The 19151-nt window shown below is 40.9% G+C and overlaps 1 protein-coding gene across 5 annotated transcripts in view; it reads right to left on the bottom strand.

Moving 5' to 3' along the window:
- Positions 1-19151, bottom strand: part of JAKMIP2 (janus kinase and microtubule interacting protein 2) — a 149278-nt gene extending 130127 nt beyond the window's left edge. For all 5 annotated transcript variants that reach the window (XM_081135097.1, XM_081135098.1, XM_081135100.1 and 2 more), the window contains exon 1: positions 18823-19151. The gene's annotated coding sequence lies outside the window, so the exon portion shown is untranslated. The remainder of the gene's footprint in view (positions 1-18822) is intronic.

Raw genomic sequence — 19151 nt, 5'->3', positions numbered from 1 at the left:
GCTTAGTATCTGTTTTTATAATAAATAGAATTTTTTAAGGTAACAGATTCTCAAAAAAGCTCCTAAATCAAGGTGCTCTCATCGGTTATACAGTAAGAAAGAGCTGACAAATACATAGTTATTTCTGATATATGCAAAACACCTGGGCTACTATATTTGACAATGCGGTGCTCCTGATGATAAATTCTGTGCACCAGCCCCAGCATTAATTCTTCATGGAGTTAATAAACACCCACAGTCTTTCTACTTGTCAGTACAGCTGTAATAATTGTAGAAATATAGTTAATTTGGGGGCAGCTAGGAGGCTGTCTCCTGCTTCCTGCTAAGCTAACACAGTTGAAGGGGAGCCCTTTCCTACTCAGCATTCTCTCCATAAATGCTCTGCTCTGCTGTCTCCTGCTGGGGTCAGGTTACCTGAGCTTCTGAGTATCCAAAAGGCGCTGCAGGGAGCATAGTCTGGAGTCGTTGCTTCTCCTTAACTGCCTTTTGTCTCTGGGGTCTGGAGCCTCTACAATTGGGGGAATGTTTTAATTTGGAGGTGGAGGGGAACCTCAAATTTAAAGAGAAGGCAGGCTTTTCACGCAGGGAATAGAGAGAGCTTAGTCATGCATTTATGTCCTCAACACTGTTCCTGGGCTAGAGGAGCAGTTTAATGAATTGGGCACTTTGAGGTTTAATGCAGTCTTGGTGAGTGGAAAAAAATATCATGGGGAAGACACCAAGAGAGGAAGAAAAGCTTGGCAGGAACAGGGCAGGCCATTTAAATGCAAATAACCAAAAGTTGATTATTTAATGTTTCCACCATTACATTTTACCTCAACTATGCCAACAAAGCAAGAGTATGGAAGAGTAGAAACGGAAATAAAATTATAAATGAGCTACCACATTAAAATGACCACTCAGACAATACGGTGAAACAGAAAACGTTTAGAGGCCCAGAGGCAGATGCTCGGACACTCACCAGCTGTGTGGCTCAGGAAAGCAGGCAGACTCTCTAAGTTTAGCGACTTCCATGACATATGAGAGTATTAATATCAACTGAACCAGAGCAGTTCCCAAGTTTAAATGAGATAACATGCAAAACACTCATCAGAGTACATGACATACAAGAGAGCCTCATAAAATAGAGGTTTCCTTCCACTTCTGGAATGAGGAGAATTGTAAATTCTTCAAGAGCCTTTCAATCCAGTTGTGGAGACAAAGTGAGAACATTTGAAATAAGGAGAGCAGTGACATCCTGAACAGGGCGGTAGGGATCACAAGCACGGGGGAATTCGGACAAGGCGACATCTGTGCGCCCTGGGCCACACTGCCAGGCAAAGGTCCCTTCCATTCTGGGTGCCCGGGGCAGGTAACAGAGCAGCAAGGTGAGGAAGATGAATGTTGAAGGGGGTCGGGGATGACAGTGGATGCTGCAGCCAAGACACAAATAAATGATGGGGACATTGAATTAAATTCAGCAAAAGTGACAAATGAAACTCTTCAACTGATCTATAGTTTATGGAAAGAGCAAGTATATCAAAAATAACTATAAAGACTAGGAAGCATTACATTATAAGTATGTACTGAATAAATACTAATTGATGACAACAATGGTTTACTACAATTCATTTTGTAAATTAAGAAAAAGATGCATGAATATAAGCCAATAGGCCATATTTTCCAAAAAAGAAATGACCCCAATATTAATTTGCATAATTATTAGTAGATAGAACATCAAGAAAGCTCGGCTCTTTTCCTATTGATGGGGGCAATATGATCACACTGGTTTGCTTGACCAGATCTGTGGCTTTCCGTCAGTATCATTACAGCTTTGAACCTGGTAGGACAGCTTTGCTGGTCTTCATCTACTTATCTAAACCCTAGGCTTTTCATTTCCTGCATATATTTAGTGTTAATAATTATTTTAATTCACATTAAATCCAGGATTTCGGAATCCCTGTTTTGTGCTTTCACAGTGTATCACACCAGGTCACCCTAAAAAAATAATCACAGCTGGAATATTTGAGTTTGGTACCAAGACAGAGACAGTGGGAAAGAATACCTGTTAAAGTCAAGGGATTCCCTAATTTTACGAGAAATTCTACTGACTCAATATACAACAGCAAAAGGTGTCCTGAGAAATGGGAGACAGTGTGGAAAAAAAATCCTGTACCCTTTCATTTCATTTTTCTTTCTTTCAAGCAGAGCTATATTCATGCCTTGATTAAACTGTTAAACACATGGCAAGCTGGCTTCCAACACGGCCCCTAAAAAGAGAAATCTAGAAAGTGACTTTCTGAACGTGCACGAGTAAATATTTTATAGGACAGAGAATGCTCCTGCCTTGGGGCCTCCTCACCATGCACTCATAGTGTTGAGCGGAAAGAGTCCTTAAAAATAATCTGATATAATAATCCCTTAAATACGCCAGAAAACCTCTCAATAATATCTGTCAGTCAATCATTCACCATGTACTTGAACGTCAGCACTATGGATCTAGTATCTGGGCTGAAGTCAAGAAAAAGCGAACTCAATACTGTTAAGCATTGGACTGACAATTAGCCCAGCAGTATTCCACATTAACACCGTATCAGTGGCTTTTTAGATGTAGGGCTTGGATTTAATGGCCTTTTGCTAAACTGAACGGCAACATCCTCTCTCTCTCATACACGCACACTTATACACAGTGAAAGAAAAAAAATGACAAAAAACTGATATTGCTTTATTACCCTGGGACGAAGCATTTATTAGGACACTGGACTGCCAGAAAATGTGAGGGACAGTCACAGAATCATAAACATCTTTAGAGCTAGAAGGGTCCTTATTGCAGGTAATATAGCCCAAGGCTTTCTTTTTACTTAAAGAGAAATAGAGAGTTTAAAAGATTTGCCAGGGTTTTAAAGGTTTTTGCCTCAGTGGCATTTGACACGAGAGTGAGAGAGAGAGACAGAGAGACAGAGACAGAGAGACAGAGACAGAGAGAAAGAGAGGAGGGAGAGAGAGAACAGGCTATTTAATACAGAGGCTGGAGTACTGATCATTGTAGCTCAAAGAAGGAAAAACAAAGTGAAGACAGGAGACTCAGGATCAATACTCTCATTAAATACTCAGTGACCTCTTTTCCCTCCGGATTTACCTTTTTCCTCACTTTCTGGGTTACTTTTTCTGTAGTAAACACAAAGAAAAACAATAATGAAAGAGTCCCTTGACTGTTTCTGGAATCAATGGATCCAACACGTCTTCCAATACTAACTGTGCATATGGCCTCCTTATATTCACAGACCAGGGAGGGCTTAGCAGGCAAAAACCCTCGGAAAGCCACTCGCACTTGCTGTCCCCTTCCCCGCGGCACCTGCAGGCCCCCCACTGGGGATCGAGCCCGCAACCCGGGCATGTGCCCTGACCGGGAATCGAACCCCGATCTCCTGGATCCTAGGTCGATGCTCAACCACTGAGGCATGCCCAGCAGGGCCACTTTATTTTTAAAATCTACGCTGGGCACTCTTCTCTGGAAAAGGAGGCCATGGTGGCCTGACTCTGTCACTGGTGACGTTCTTTTTTAACTTTAAAGCAAGGTAGGTTACAATGCCCCCTCCCCCCCCCCGCTTTTAGGCAAATAAGCTCAATCTTTGTGAATTCACTGTTTTTCTTCATTCGCAGTGTCAATACCCTTTGACTGATGTCCTTCACCAAGCGTTCCTGTACACGGTTTCAGATGTTTGACACCCAAGCTGCAAATGCCCTTATGTTCTCCGAGCAAGGCCCCCGTGTCGCTTGGCATAGTTTCAGTGTCTAAATGCTGCTGCTACTGTACCTTGGGCACTGAGTCTGTTCCCCGCCCTCTACTCTTCCACACATACCCGACGTAGAAAAACGCATTACAGATGTTAGAATTAATTTTCCTTTGTATTAAAATCAGAACCACACATGTAAAGAATATTTATTTGCATTTGGTTTGAAGAATATACTATACTTCTCTTTTAATTTGAAACCTTTACATATATCCCTGGTTTCTAACTGAACAGGTTCCCCAGGTGACGTCATGAAGGAAAAAAGATAACCTTCCGTTAGTAATTCATGTAAGACATAAGATATTTGAGTTATCTTAAGATTTATCAATGGAGATGGCTTTGGTCAGATAGTATTAAAATATACGATCTAATGTCCAGTATGATAATGTGTAATGTATAGCAACAGGAAACAGTCACTAAAAATCATTCACATTCTGTTTTTATTTCTTCAGTAAAGAACTAATAGGCCCAGGCTGAGTCGCTCAGTTGGTTAGAGCATAGTCCCAATATACCAAGGCTAAAAGTTCAATTCTTGGTCAGGGCACATACAAGAAACCACCAATGAATGCATAAATAAGTGGAAAATCAAATAGTTGTTTCTCTCTCTCAAATCAATTAAAGGAAAAAAAAAAAAAAAGAACAAATACCATTTAGCTTAAATAAGGCTATATCCTGATGGCAAGAGGTAAGGCATTCAATTTTCCATTTTTGGTGGCTAAGTGAGAAAGGCAAACCTTTACAATATTTGCCATGTTTTATTGTCAACTCTTTGTTTATAGACCTACCTGTCTCCCTTACTGCTCTAGAAACCTTTTGAGAATAGGGCGCTGATCACTTAGTATAAAAACAAGCACTCGGAAACCATGCAGTACACCATCTGTTAGCTGGCTGAACATTTCTCTGTTTCCTCAGCCGAAGGGGTAAGAAGCGGGTACAGCAGGACCTCCACCCGGAGGTGTCACCCTTGTAAAGTGCTCAGGACTTCGCCTGGCACACAGCGGATGCCAGGTCAGCGCTGCTCCTTGGCACAGCTCTGGCAGATGTCGTTCACACAGCCCTCCCTGGAGCTGTGCAACTCCTGACCCCGCCCTCGAAGCATGAAGTGTCACCTTCCTTAGCATCATCACCACCACCATCACCGTCACGGGGCTCAAGAACACAAAAATGTCACTTCATCTGAAACTACACAGGGCAGCCGCAGTGTACGCAGGCCCTTCGTGACAGAAATAACTGTCTACCACTGAGCAGGAGAAAAGTCAGAATTTTGAATCATGTGTGTGGATTTTGGCTCTCTCACCTAATTACCCTTTTTTGGGGTCTTTCGTAAAAAACAAATTGACTGAATCACGTGGAGTTAAGCTTGGCGTTTTGTCTCATTAACACTGATCCTAATGAGTACTGTGATCTGAAACCACTAGAGGCTGGTGAAAATAAGATGAAAACCCAAGTGAAAACTGAAAATGTTCGTGTTTAAAGGAATTAGATATTTTGGCACATAGGGTATTAATGATATCAATTACGTCCTTGGGTTTCAATCGATTTTGTGACAGGATCTCTTTCTCAAAACTTTAGGAGTACATGCAATGGGCATTATGGACAGAGAGCCCGGGCCCTATGCCAGCCTCACCTCTCTCTCTGCCTCATCAGGAGCACTGTGGCTGTCTAAGGACACCGGTGTGAGCCTCTGGCCCACAGAGAGTGGAACTCCCAGCTCTCAGAAGCTTTGAAGAGTCACTCTAACTAGTTAAATATTTGGGTTAGTGGATGATTTCAAAATTTTGATGACAAAAGCTCTCATTTAAAAACATTCACCACATTCTGCTAATTAAAGAAAATGCATTCTAGTAAATTTGGAAAACACCAAAAACTCAATGAAGAAATTTCTCATAAACTTACCATCCAGAATTAATTATCCCTGTTAATATATTATAATAAATACTCCTTGGTATATTTTGATTTACACTCTGTTGGTCCTTCTGAAAAATGCAAGTATGTTTGTATAATTTTTCCCCATTTCATGAAATTGGGATTAAATCACATCTTTTGACTTTTGACCTTTTTTAACTTAAAAGGCACATCTTACATATTTCCCTAGGTCACTAAACCTTCTTCTACAATGTCCTGTTAAAGGGCTCCACTGTATTCCACAGCTGCGATAGGTCACAATGAACTTATCATGGACAGCTGACCTACACACAGAGAAAAGCAAATCAGGGTTTCACTGTTTCCTCACCAAATCCTACTCTTATCAAACCTCCTGCTATTCACTCTAGGCAAAAGATTCAAACACGAAAGTCTTCAGTTGCGTTGAATTTTGCACCATGGAAGCTGCAAGTACACAGAAACTGTATTATTCGTGGCATTAAGTTCTGAGGTGTGCGCTGCTCAGTCATTTTGCAGTTGGGGATATTTTCCAGAGAAGAAATGCCAGTAAAACTATTCTCTGAATCTCTTCAGAGCAAAAGAAAATGTTCATAGTTTAAGAACTGTCAAAAACACAGAACAAAAATGTTTTCTTGCTTTTTTATTGCTTGAAAAAAGTCAGAAGGGTAGTTAAGTAATTTTCTTTTTTTTAAAATATATTGAATTCCTATTTAAACTTTTGTTTTAAAATGAAAATCCTGTATTACAGTGTACAAGTACACACAACTCAGACATGCTCTCCTAATAGGTATTTAAACACAAGTCTTCAAGTGGCTTATTTTAGGCGTAGGAATCATGCAGCTCCTGATTTATTTCCTCACTGAGGAAACTGCTTATGAGAACTTCGCTCTTGAATGAAAATTTTAGCAGTGTTGCTATCCTCCACTTAGCAAGCATGAGGGCTTGATTAATAACAACAACAACAGTAAATATATGTGTGCCTTCCCTTCATTTACTTTAACTTTCAGGAGCACAATCAAGTTTTCATAACAAGAGGAAGAGCTGTAGCTTATTAGTTAAGAGTGACTTTGGAGTGAGACAGGCTTGAGTTCAGAATCTGGCTCTATCGGTTATTAGTGAAATACTCTTGAGTAAGCATTAAATTGCTTTACCTAAGTAAACCTTAGTTTAGCTACGCGTAAGATAGGGATGCCATTCCCTTCTTCAAAGTGTGTGGTGCAAGGCATGCAACAATCTCAGCGCCATGCTTGGCATCGAGGCAGCGCAGTAAAATAAAAGCCCACACAACAACTAACATTAATGTCAACTATGTTTTGGAAAATTTTTCTTAGACACTTCTAAACCTACATTTAGTCCAAAAATCAGATTGCTATGCCTCAATAATGTCTACTTACTAACATAAACATTATTGTAGTTGGCTCATCAACTGAAAGATATAACTTAGTGCGAGAGAGAAGAGAGTGGATACTGATCCAAAGCCATTCTCCTCAACATGCGCATCTGTAGTTTGGGCCCGTTGGCTAGAAGCCACAGTGGTCAGTCCTCAAAAACACAGACTTCTGCTGGGAACGGTGGTGCTATTTATGCATTCCATGTAAGTGTTCAGTGCGTTAATATTCTAGTTAAGTCTGGTCCTTTTAAAAATGTAAGTTCCTTTTGGACAGGGAGTAGGGCTAATAATTGGCATCTATGAATGCCTTCTATTCTAAGGACCTTGTTAGGCTTTTATGGCATCGGTAATGACGATAATGATTCCCATGTGGCAGCTATTTATTCGCACCCCCCACCAAAGCTCTTGGTTTATTTAGTTGTTTCATATACAGACACATACCCACTAGCTGTATGTGAAAGGAAGGACCTGGTGAGGACACCCGAAGGCTAAGTTACCCCAGTGCCCGAGGCAGGACTTACAGCCAGGTCGGACCATGTCATAATTCCCTGGCCCTGATTCACACCACTGGTGCATCCTTTGGTTGTTTGGGGCAGCATCTTATAAGACAAACAAGAAAATTCTCAAGTAAAAAAATCTGGATTCAAGTTCTATACTTTTTTTTCTCTTAGTGGATATGTGATGCTGAATATAGGTAAACTCTCTGAACTTTACCCTGAGGATAGTTATAAATAATATAACATAACATAATGTAATATAATAAACATAGTATATAATATCTTTTCTATCTATATGCTTGTGAGATTTCAAAAGTTCTTTGTAACTTGTAAAATAAAGTATTAAACACATTAATTGTTGTGGAAAATGCCTTAGCTTACTAATTATAAAAGAGACAAGCCCTGGCCAGTGTGGCTCAGTGGTTGAGCATCTTCCCGTGCACCAAAAGGTCACTGGTTCGATTCCTGGTCAAGGCGCAAGCCCAGGTTGCGGGTTCAGTCCCCTGCCAGGGCGTGCTGAGGGAGGCAACTGATCAATGTTCCTCTCTCTCCCCTTCTCTATTCCTCTCTCTCTAAAAAAAAAAAAAAAATCAATAAAAACATATTTTAAAAAAAAGAGAGACAAAAACAAATAATTCATGGGGCACAAGAGAAAACTCCTGAAGCAAACTGTAAAAAATGTCACTGTGATTGCCCCCAAACCAGATCGGCACCATTACATTTCATGCAAATAGTTCATTTGTATCAAAAGCTTATCTGCTGGATTAGACTTTACACCCATTTCAGCTTCTATGTTAATGAAATCCGAATGTTTCCCTGAGGAGCAAAAACCATGCTTAACTATGAGCTAAACCAGGGTCAAAACCCCAGTCGCCTCAAGGGCCAGAGAGCTAACGCAAATCAAATGAGGGCGCAGGGGCGCTGGGGGTCAAGGCAGGGCCCCTATAGAGCACAATGCCCACCCGCAGGAATGCCCGTTACCAGCTCCAGATGTGTCTGCCAGAAGATGAGGGCCTGGTGATGCCTGACTGTCTTGATTTCCAAGAGGAGACAGATAACTCAGCTGGTTTTTGAAATATCAAAACTATAAAATTTTGAATACAAATATGTTTTTAAAAATATTGTGCAGGAAGCATTTATATTGTTGTTTACAAACTCTCTACACGTTTACGAGCACTTCCCCGAGGTGGGCCCAGCCCACCAAGCTCCAGCTTCCAGGCCCTGTGCTAGGTGCCCAGCCCTTCCTTCGACCTCAGCTCCCCACTCCCCGGCTGGGCGGCTCTGGCTGCAAAGTGCAGCCTCTCTGGGCTTCATTTCTCTTCCCGGTGGGAAAAACTGTGCTTCCGCCGCCAGGGCTGCACAAAGGGACACGGTGAAAACACTGATATATATGTAATAGGCTCAAAGAATTCAGCTCTTTTGCCTTTTTCTCTGGGTAACTTAGAAAAAAAAGTAAGTGGTTCTGTTTTCTTCTTTTTATACTTGTTATATACAGAGCACCTCAGATATCCTTGCTATTAAGGAGGTCAGAGCTAGCCCATCCAGTGTTGAAGTAAGTTGTTTTCTTTGAATTAGAAAGAAAATGTGAAACGATGGCTATCCCCAATTCTTCTCGATAAGAGATGAGTCAGCATCAAGTCAGAAATATTTTTCAGATTGACCCAAGGGAGGGCGCTGTTTTGCAAAATTACTGTCTCCTGGACAAAACGCTTTTGCACTATTTCATTAGCTACCCTCAGTCATAAAGGGCCCTGTGTTAGTCAAACAGCATTTAAGGGCGTCGAGAATGTGGGAGGTGATGGCACCGTGAGAGCTGAGAGCAGATCGATCCTGCTTAGATTACAGTTGACTGTACAGCCAAAGATTGATGTTTCAAAGCAAGAGGATTATATAAAATAAATTTAGGCCATTACTGTTTTCAAACTATACAAATGTTAGTGTAAGTTCAGTAAGCAAACGACCAGTGACTGACTAGAAATATTAATCCTGTCTCTTTACTGCCTTCTGGGGTCCTTGTCTGAACCATTTAGTTAGATTTCAAAAACTGTTAAGTAGAAAGACAGAAGAAAAACATAAAATCATATACCACAGCTAGAAGAGATTGGACAATATGGGTATCAAACCTGTCCAGTTAGGAGCATTAGTATGAATCAGGCGTGTTTCAGCATGCATTTGGAGACTGGGCTCTACAAAGGACGGAAACCTGAAGGTCGCACAGCGGTGGAAAAATCAATGTCTCCGTTGAAGGCTAATATTTCCCTTTCTCTTGTTTCAGAGTGTAGCCTTGTGCCCCGTGGAGCCCAAAATATGGGCAACCTAGCAAGAAGAGAGCAAGGTGGCTAAATGTTCCCTTTCTGCAAAGTTGACTAGGGGTATGCTTTAAAAATAAAAATAAGTCATAATTCAAATGTTTTCCTTAATACAGCAAAAAATGTCATGTTTTCTAAAATTCAAAATTCATTTTATGGCTAATTAACTACCACTTAATTCCTTCTTGAGAGATGCAGGGACAAAGACTCAGCCAATAAAGTACGAGTAGTACCTTCCCCAGGGTCTAGATAACCAGAGTGGAGAGTGGAGAATAGGGAACCCCAGTGACTGCCGGGGACCTGTTCTCACGATCCGAATCATCCAGGCGACATGGGATCTGCAACGTCTTCAAAACACCTAAGTCCTTCCCTCTGGCTTGTCAGTGCCTATTGGCAGAATTAGAATCTTGTGAATTCAGTGTTGATTTTTTAACATAAACTCTCCAGGTTAGTTGTTGTTCATTAAAGAAAATATTATCAATTATCTTGCTTTTCTTTTAGTGGTTTATTGGTAGAATGACACCATATCCTGTATTTCATGGAATGGTACTTATTTAAAGTAGTCTCTCTAGTTGTTTCCATCAGTATTCTTGCATTTAAAAAAACAATTTTTGTTTTAAAATATGCGTTCAAATTATGTCTATCTCACCTATGTATAGTTTTGGGGACTTAAATATGGATCAGTAATGACTATAGTGGAAGAACTTAGCTTATTTGTGGAAGGTACCTCTCTCCATGAAATGCCGCACAAGAGCGGGCCAGGGAAGAAACGTGGGTGAGAAACATTTGCATGGTTTACATTTTCATCGTGGTTATCATGGGTAGGCTTTTCCAGGGGAAATTTCCCAGCTTGCAACACAAGGCACGATGAAAATATCACCCTCTTTTCTTACGCACGTGCTCACAAGGCTTTTTTAGAATCACGATGATCTCAGCAAAATTTCCTTCTTGAAAATAATGCCAATGAATTGTTTTCAGACCAGATAGCATCAATAAAACTTCGATTTGGTCTTCTGTGGAGATTTTATTTGCAGTTGGACTCCAGAATGTCAAGTCAATGACCTTGATATAGATTCATAGAAAGGGAACAAAGACTTTCTCCTCCTACTTGAGTTCAACTGTATTAGCAGGTTAGGCACCTATGGAGGTGGCTGTTCCCGTTGGTTTAAAGACATTTCCCCGTATTTGCCAACTACACCTCACTCTTCCAAGTTCTTCTGTTCATATTTGATTTCAAAACTTTCATGAAAGCAAGGTGCTGCCTTAATTGATCTTTTGAGTGAGGTTATTACTCCAATTTCTGTTTCAGCTTGATTTTTGGACATAGATATGAAGAAATGGTTTGTTTATGATGAGTGGCTTTATTAGGGTGGATTTCTAGAATAGTAAAATAGCTATGAGGGTGTATCATGTAATTTGATGCTGATATTGATTAAATTACTAATTTATTTTAATAAATTACACTGAAACCAAAGGTATTCTCATAAGGGTGTCCACATTTCTGACTTGTAGTTCCTTCTGAAAGGGAGTAAGAGGAACCACAAGGGAAGAAAAGAATTGTCCACAGTTTTTCTTATCTACGTCAGAGCATATAGCGTACAATTTTTAATGATGGATGTTTAAGGACGTTTGTTACCTTTAAAATTTTGGTTTTCTTTCATCACAATTTAAAATCCCGAGAGTATCACATATATGGATACAAAATCCGTTTTATCTTCACAGCCCAAATCAGCATGGACGGACCCGTAGAGCGTTATGCTCAGTGAAATAAGGCAGCCAGAGTAAGAGAATAGCATGTGACTTCACTCCTATGTGGGACTTAATGAGCAAACTGAACTACGAAGCAGAACAGAGACAGACTCATAGATAGAGAGCAGGCAGACAGCTGGGGGGGGGTGGTGATTGCGCAAAACAAAAAAAATGAGCGAGACCTCATGGTCATGGACAGCAGCGTGGTGACTGGGGGGGGGAGGCGGTACAGGGCACAGAAGGGATAATAGGTGATGGGGGAAAGGGGTGCGAACAGTGCAAGGAACTACTGGAGAAAAGGCTCTTCTACAATCTTAGGCCGGAGGTCAGTCCATTCATTCATTCATTCATTCATTCATTCATTCATTCATTCAACCAGTATTTACTGAGCACATGTGTTGTGCCAGAGCATCTGTTATTAACTGTCTTGTCTGCTGCTCTCATAGCACTTACAATCTAGCGAAAAGCTAGATTGTCTACAAGGACACCTCTGATGAATGCGATGAAGGAAACACAGTGCACATATACATGGACCGCTACAAGGGGCCGTAGTGAAGCTCACGCTTAAAGCATAAGAAGAACCCAACTATTCATATTTTAAAAGGGGAGGGGTCTGATGACTGGGCTTCAGTTAAAAACCATACGCACGTTTAAAACAAAACAGAAACAGGCTCATAGACACAGAGAACAAACCGACGGTTGCCCGACGGAAGGGGCGACAGGAATGGATGAAAAAGGCGAAGGGGAATAATAGGTATAAGCTTCCAGTTTTAACATAAATAAGTCATGGGGCGAAATGTGCAGCATGGGCAATGAGGCGGTAATAAATTTGTGTGGCGACAGATGGTTAAGATTTATTGTGATAATCACATCATAAGGTATATAAATGTAGAATCACCATTTCACAACCCTGCAACCAGCATAACATTGTATGTCAACTACACTTCAATAAAAAATATATATATATAAAATATGAAAAGATAAAATATATACAGGTTTAAGGAATATACATACCAAAAATAGATCTCGGTTTAGTCTGAGAAGTCATGTGACAGCTAATGTATGTACTAAAATATCTTTTCATAAAGGAGTTGAGCTGGTCACAGAGGTTAAGACTGCAGGATGCCACTACTGTACTGAGGAAAAAGAACATGAATCTGAAAGAGATGTTTGGGTTTGGCTTTGTGATTGCTGGTGATGCATGCACAGAAATTCCTGCTGAAATTCCTAGTGACCCAAACAGAGATTTTGCAGACTTGGGCTTTAAACTCATTCATAACCAGCAGACAAGAGATGACTGAGGTTAACTTAATGCCCATTGTGAGAGGTATTGGTAAGTCTGGGTAACAGATCTCACATTGCCTGAAAATAATGCTCGACTCACAGCTGCTGTAAATCAGCAGGCTCTACCTGTATCATAAGTATTTAAAGCAAAGTGTAAAGAGCCCCAAGTGGGGGAAAAAACATCTTGAATCATCAAGAAAAATGCACAGCGATTAAAATTTTAGTAGAGACATATTTCATTGACACGGTAAAAGAACTACAGAACAATGCATAGAATATGGCCCTATTTATGAAACTGTATTCCTGAGTATGTTTATAGTGTCATACAGAAAAAAAAAAATCTAGAGAGAAATATCTTTTTTTTTTTTTTTTAAATAATCTTTATTGATTTCAGAAAGAGGAAGGGAGAGGGAGAGAGAGAGATAGAATCGTCAATGATGAGAGAGTCACTGATCGGCTATAGAGGGAAATATTCTAAAATGCTAAGAGGAATTATTTCTTGATGGTAAGATTAAGGGTGATTTCCTTTTTAAATATTTCTGTATTATCTGTTTTTTCTTTTTCCCTCAAAATGAGCATGTATTTTTAAAATACATTTTAAAAAAAAAAGCCTTTCAGAGACAAACTTTAATGGTACTGGTGATACTGACTTAAAGCTGAATGTCTTTGGTGTGACATCTCACATGTACCGCAGGCTAATCAACGTGGAATGAGAGTCCAGACGGCACAGTCTGCTCTTTGGCCAGCACGGAGTCACCAAACAGAAGTATGTGCCGGGGCCTTCGCCAAGAAAGGGAGACACCGACATGAGAATGTTTTGGAGAACGGTGCTTAGTTGACTTTTGATATTTCAGAAAAGTGTAAAAGTATTTGTCCAGGGAAAATACTAGGAAGATGTTGAAGTGATGTACACTTATTTATTACTTAATGTCATTTTTATTTCCAAGAACATGTGGGTGGAAAGATATTTAGAACATATAGGTAGGAGGTATGGCGAAGTTCTTTCAAGGTGCAAAGCACAGAATAAAATTATGTTACCTCCCAACCTCTCATTAAAAATAAAAATAGTGCTTAGTCATAAAATAAGTGCACATCAGCCCAACAAAGTTCTGAGTCTTCTCTGCTTTTCTGAAATATTAGAAATCCCAAATTTTCTCCAAAACAATTTTTGTACGCACCCTTTCTTTTTGGTCTGATACCCTAAATGTGTACTTAGTCTACTGGACCAACTCAATATGGCCAAAGAACAAATCATGGCACCTGAAATATTAAAAAAAAAAAAATGAGGCACATTTAATGCAGATTTACTATATTTGATATTTAAAAATTCAAATTGGCAAGATAATTTGTTACATTTTCTTTCTTTTTTTATTGATTTCAGAGAGAGAAAGGGAGAGGGAGAGAGAGAGAGAAAAACATCAATGATGAGAGAGTCACTGATCGGCTGCCTCCTGCACGCCCCTGACTGGGGATCGAGCCCGCAACCCGGGCCTGTGCCCTGACCAGGAATCGAACCCCGGTCGCCTGGATCCTAGGTCAACGCTCAGCCGCTGAGCCACGCCTGCCGGGCTGTTACATTTTCTTATATGGCAGATTTGGGCTCATGAGATTTGGAGTCCAGCTTTGTTGGACCATTTACTTAACCCAAACTTCAACAAGTCTAACCTCTTTGACTGTTTCCACTTATTTAAAATAGTTACAGTGATAGAATTTGGGGGAATAAAAGTTAAAAATAAAACATTGTAAAGTGACTGAGAACTACAAAAGATTATATTAATATAAGGCGTTAATGATGAATATAAGATGCATTATTTTTGTCATTAACGCTTTCACCTGTGTACATCTTATATTCTCCAAACCAACTCTGTTGCTAGCATATGCAAATTTTGCCAGTCATATAAGAGCTCTACAAATAGTTGTTTTTCAGTTAATTAATTTTTCTTGTTTGAAAACACATTTTCATCTGAAAGATGTGTTTTCAGTTTGAAGAGGTGAGTTATAACTGACCTCTCAGAATAACACCCAAGTATAAATCTGGTTTATTTATTTCAGTAAAAACCAAATGTCGAATTATTTATGTTGAAACTTCCATGATAAATCTGGTTTTCTTTTAGGCTCCAACCGTGGAGAAAAAAACATTAATCTTTTGATAAACCTATGAGAAATGAAGATCATGGTTTTGACTCTCCAGATACTTTCTAAGTCACCCTGAGGGGGACTTGAAGCATGTACATAAAACTGAAATATGTTTTGAGGTCACTTGAAGAAATAAGGAACATCCTATCACAAAGTGAGAAATCAGATAATGCATTTTACTCCAATTAAAACAGGTTTTAAAGTTTAAATACCAGTCAAAATATTCACTATCCCAACAAGAAGAATAGGATTTCCAAGACAGTGTTTGAGAAAAAGATAATTAATAAAATTAATTTGCTGTTAAACAGCACATTTAAACAATAACTTGAATGTATCTTTTTTTTAAAAAAAAGAATAGTTTACTGATTTTTAGAGAGAGAGGAAGGGAGAGAGAGAAGCATTGATGTGAGAGCATAACATTGGTCTCCTGCCTCCTGCACGCCCCCCACTGGAGATTGAGCCCGAAACCCAGGCATGTGCCCCAACCAGGAGTCCAACCAGCAACCTTTCCGTGCACAGGATGAACCCAACCAACTGAGCCACAATGGCCATGGCTAGAATGTACCTTTTCCATGTTTTGTTTTTGTGTGTCATCAACTTGATGGCTCTTGAATTATTTTGTATGTTGACCCCACAAAACCCCATTTCATTTTTCAAAATCAGCCACCCAGAAGGGGATATTTTTAAAATGGCTATAAGGCATCACATTCCATAATGTTGCTGGGAAAGGACTCTTGTGAAGCGGCCAGTGTTCAGTTCCCTGCATCCTGACAAGATGACACATACATGTCTCCCTGCAGATGATCAACTGATTTCTTTAAAAACTTCCAGATTCTACTCAGCTGGCGTGGCTCAGAGGTTGAGCATCGACCTAGGATCCAAGAGATCGTCGAGGTTCGATTCCCAGTCAGGGCACATGCCCGGGCTGCGGGCTCCATCCCCAGTAGGGGGCGTGCAGGAGGCAGCAAGTCAGTGACTCTCTCATCATTGATGTTTCTCTCTCTCTCTTCCTCTCTCTGAAATTAATAAAGATATATATTTTTTAAAAATCCAGATTTTGTCATTTAAAAGCCCATTACAAAATGAAGTCTTACTATTTCAGGTGTAGAAGGACATGATGTTAAAGTACTAAAACACATTCTTAAACGGACAGTTTAGAAAAAGTCAGAGAAGTTTTTGAGAAAGAATCTAGTCCATCCCAAATAAATCCATGTCTAGGTCATACTTATGGAGGTTTTGATGAAAAGAGAATTCACGGCCCTATCTGGTGACCCAGCTGACCACTCACATTTGCTGTCCGGAAGCTCTACATCTTGTATTTATAATCTTCATTCCTCCTAATGCAGTTGAATCCCAGTGACCATATTTTAGGTTCCAAAAAATAGCAAGAAGCAATGCCCTACGTCCAAACCCTCAGCTCTTCTAAAGCAAATAATTGTCCCCTCTCAGTTTCCTCCAAACATAATAATCCTAGTTTCCTTATTCTTTTTTAAGAGTTCAACTTGTAGCCCTTTAAACATGCTTCACTTTTCTGTGGCTCCTCTGAGAAGGCCAAGTAATCATCTCAAGTTGTGGGACTAAAATATAGACCTGGATTCCCATCATGGTCTGAACACATAGATGAAACATATGACTGTTAGTTCTGAGTCCATGGCCTACAGTGATTTGCCTCTGCTCAAATTGTTCCAACTTCACCTATAAAACCACATCCCAATGAAAAGTCAACACAAAGGAAATAAAACAAAGCCCCAAGATACCTATTTTCATTGCATGAAACAGAGTCAACTATGTCTCAATTCTTTAAATCTTACTGTAGATATATCTAACATTATAATTTTTGGAGGTCAAAAGTTATCATTAAAAAATTCAGGATGCAGTGTGTTAAAATTTTGATATGACATACAAGCCCAGGACCTTTCCTTGCCCAACTTTATATAGTTGTCATAATTAGGCACATGGTAGCATCACTTTACAGAGTTGTGAATCTATATAATAATATATGACATACCATAAGCATATTAAATGCATTCTTCACATTAAAGTCTCTAAAGGGTCTTCCCATATATAAACCAAATAGGGCATTTATTCTCAGAGAAATTAAATATAAACCTGATTCAAATACATATAAAATTTTTAAATAAAGGGGGACAATAGGTCAAATAAAATGAAAAATTGAAACAAAAATAGGGATATTTTACACTGAAAAAATGTTTGCTCTGACAGTGATACTGTTAGAGAGAAGATCGATGGATAAAACTAGTCCTTGTGATGAATGTAACACTACTAACACACTTTTTACCTGCAAGGATTTTTCTGGCTTTAATTCAATGAAATCCATTATCCTGGGTGGTAATGGAGCCCTGTACCCTACTCATCTCAGGCATCTTTAGTATCCTGGGCTGCCTTAAAGCCTTGACATACTAAAAGGTCAAGCAGATCCCAGCAAGCATTTGTAAACTACAATAACCACCCCTCCACCCCATTTAGGCTACAAGCCACACATTCTTGGGCTGAGCTTTGCTCTCTCTTATTGCATTTCATTGTGTAAGAGGTTAATTTGGAAATGGCTAGGGTACTTAGGAAATACCTAGATCTTTCAAAACAATCCCACTTTCCTAGTTAGCCACCTAAAGATGTGAATCTACAATACAGCATTTGAGAGAACTCTAAAATGGTGCCCGATACTGAAGGAATGAACAGCAAATAGCAGCACTATTAAATAAAATAGCCCTTCTATTTAATAGGCCCTGCTCGCCTGTCCTTTCCCGGACATAAGGCACGGACGTGAAGGGGTTGGGGTAGAATTTCAAGAAAACTGATTTGTTTCCACAATCATTTGGCGAGAGGCTGTGCACGAAATAATACCACGAGCCGCCTCCCTTTCCCATCATTGTCAAGTCAGGGCTCTCAAATCAACCCCCACAAACCTAATTAAAAATAAAGAAAAGAGGCAGCCTACGGATTCGCAACCGGGGCTCCCATACACATTAAATGATAGGCATCTGTCCTAATTGGTCACAACAAAACTGAGGGGCAATCGCAAGAATAAATCTCACATTAATCCAGATGAAGTCAATGAATGATATTACAAACCAGAAGCACAGTTTCAAGAACATCCCATTACCTCCAGGCACGCAAGGGCATTTATAACCCATAAAAATGACTGCAAAGAACGCTCTGCCCATAAATACGTTCCATAAAGGCACTCCAAAATGCTAAGTAACGTGTATAGATGATCTGCATATCCACGGAGTATACACTGGGCTCTTCACAATCACATCTAGGCACGAAAAATGACACTGTCCCCAGCCAATGGTGTCTCAACAGGAGCACATGAGAATCTGGAACAGGGCGCTAAATTCCGGGCACTGAAGGGGGTGAGCAAAGCCACCTTCTCATCAGGCAGGGAAGCCCAGCAGGCAGCGACTGTGTTTCCCAGGAAGGCCCAGCCCTGCAGGGGGGAGCCACAAACGCCACCCATTTCTCCTGAGCGCTGTCCCCAGCCCCTGAGTCTGCTGCTAAGCTTGGAAGGGCAGGAACCAAGTGGCCCGCTCTGCATCCTGAGCCAGCTCAGGATCAAATCAGAGCATCATTTAAAAAAAAAAAAAAAAAAAAGAAAGCAAACGGGAGCGGATGCCTCCCTTCTCGCGTCCTGGCAGCCTGCCCCCTCTCCCTCCCCACCCGTCCCCCCACCTCCCTCTCCGGCTCCGAGGGAGTCATTGTTCCGAGCAGGCCCGGAGGTCTGCGCGCCCCGCGGGAGCCGGCTGCGCCCCCCGGGCGCCGCGCGGCCGCCTACTCACCACGCCGAGACCCGGAGAAGCTGCAGAACGGGGGCAGCGATGCAAACTGGACCCATTTTCCCGGAGCGCGAGTCGGATGCAGCCTCCGAACCCAACATCGGCAGCGGCTGCTGGGGTTTCGGGTTGTTGTTTTTTTGGGTTTTTTTTTTTCTCCTCCCTCCGTCTCTGGCTGGCGATGGTGCCAACGGGAGCCACCCTTCCAGCCCCGCTAGAGCGTCCGCAGGCGCGGCGGCGGCGACACGCGCATCGCCACTGGGCCGCCTCCCTCCCGGAGGATGGGGTGAGCTCGGCGGCGGCCGGAACGGGCAGCAGGCGCCGCCCCCCGCCCC

Source organism: Miniopterus schreibersii (genome assembly GCF_964146895.1).
Source record: "Miniopterus schreibersii genome assembly, chromosome: 4".
NCBI lineage: Eukaryota > Metazoa > Chordata > Mammalia > Chiroptera > Miniopteridae > Miniopterus > Miniopterus schreibersii.
This window is presented reverse-complemented; position numbering and strand designations above follow the sequence as displayed.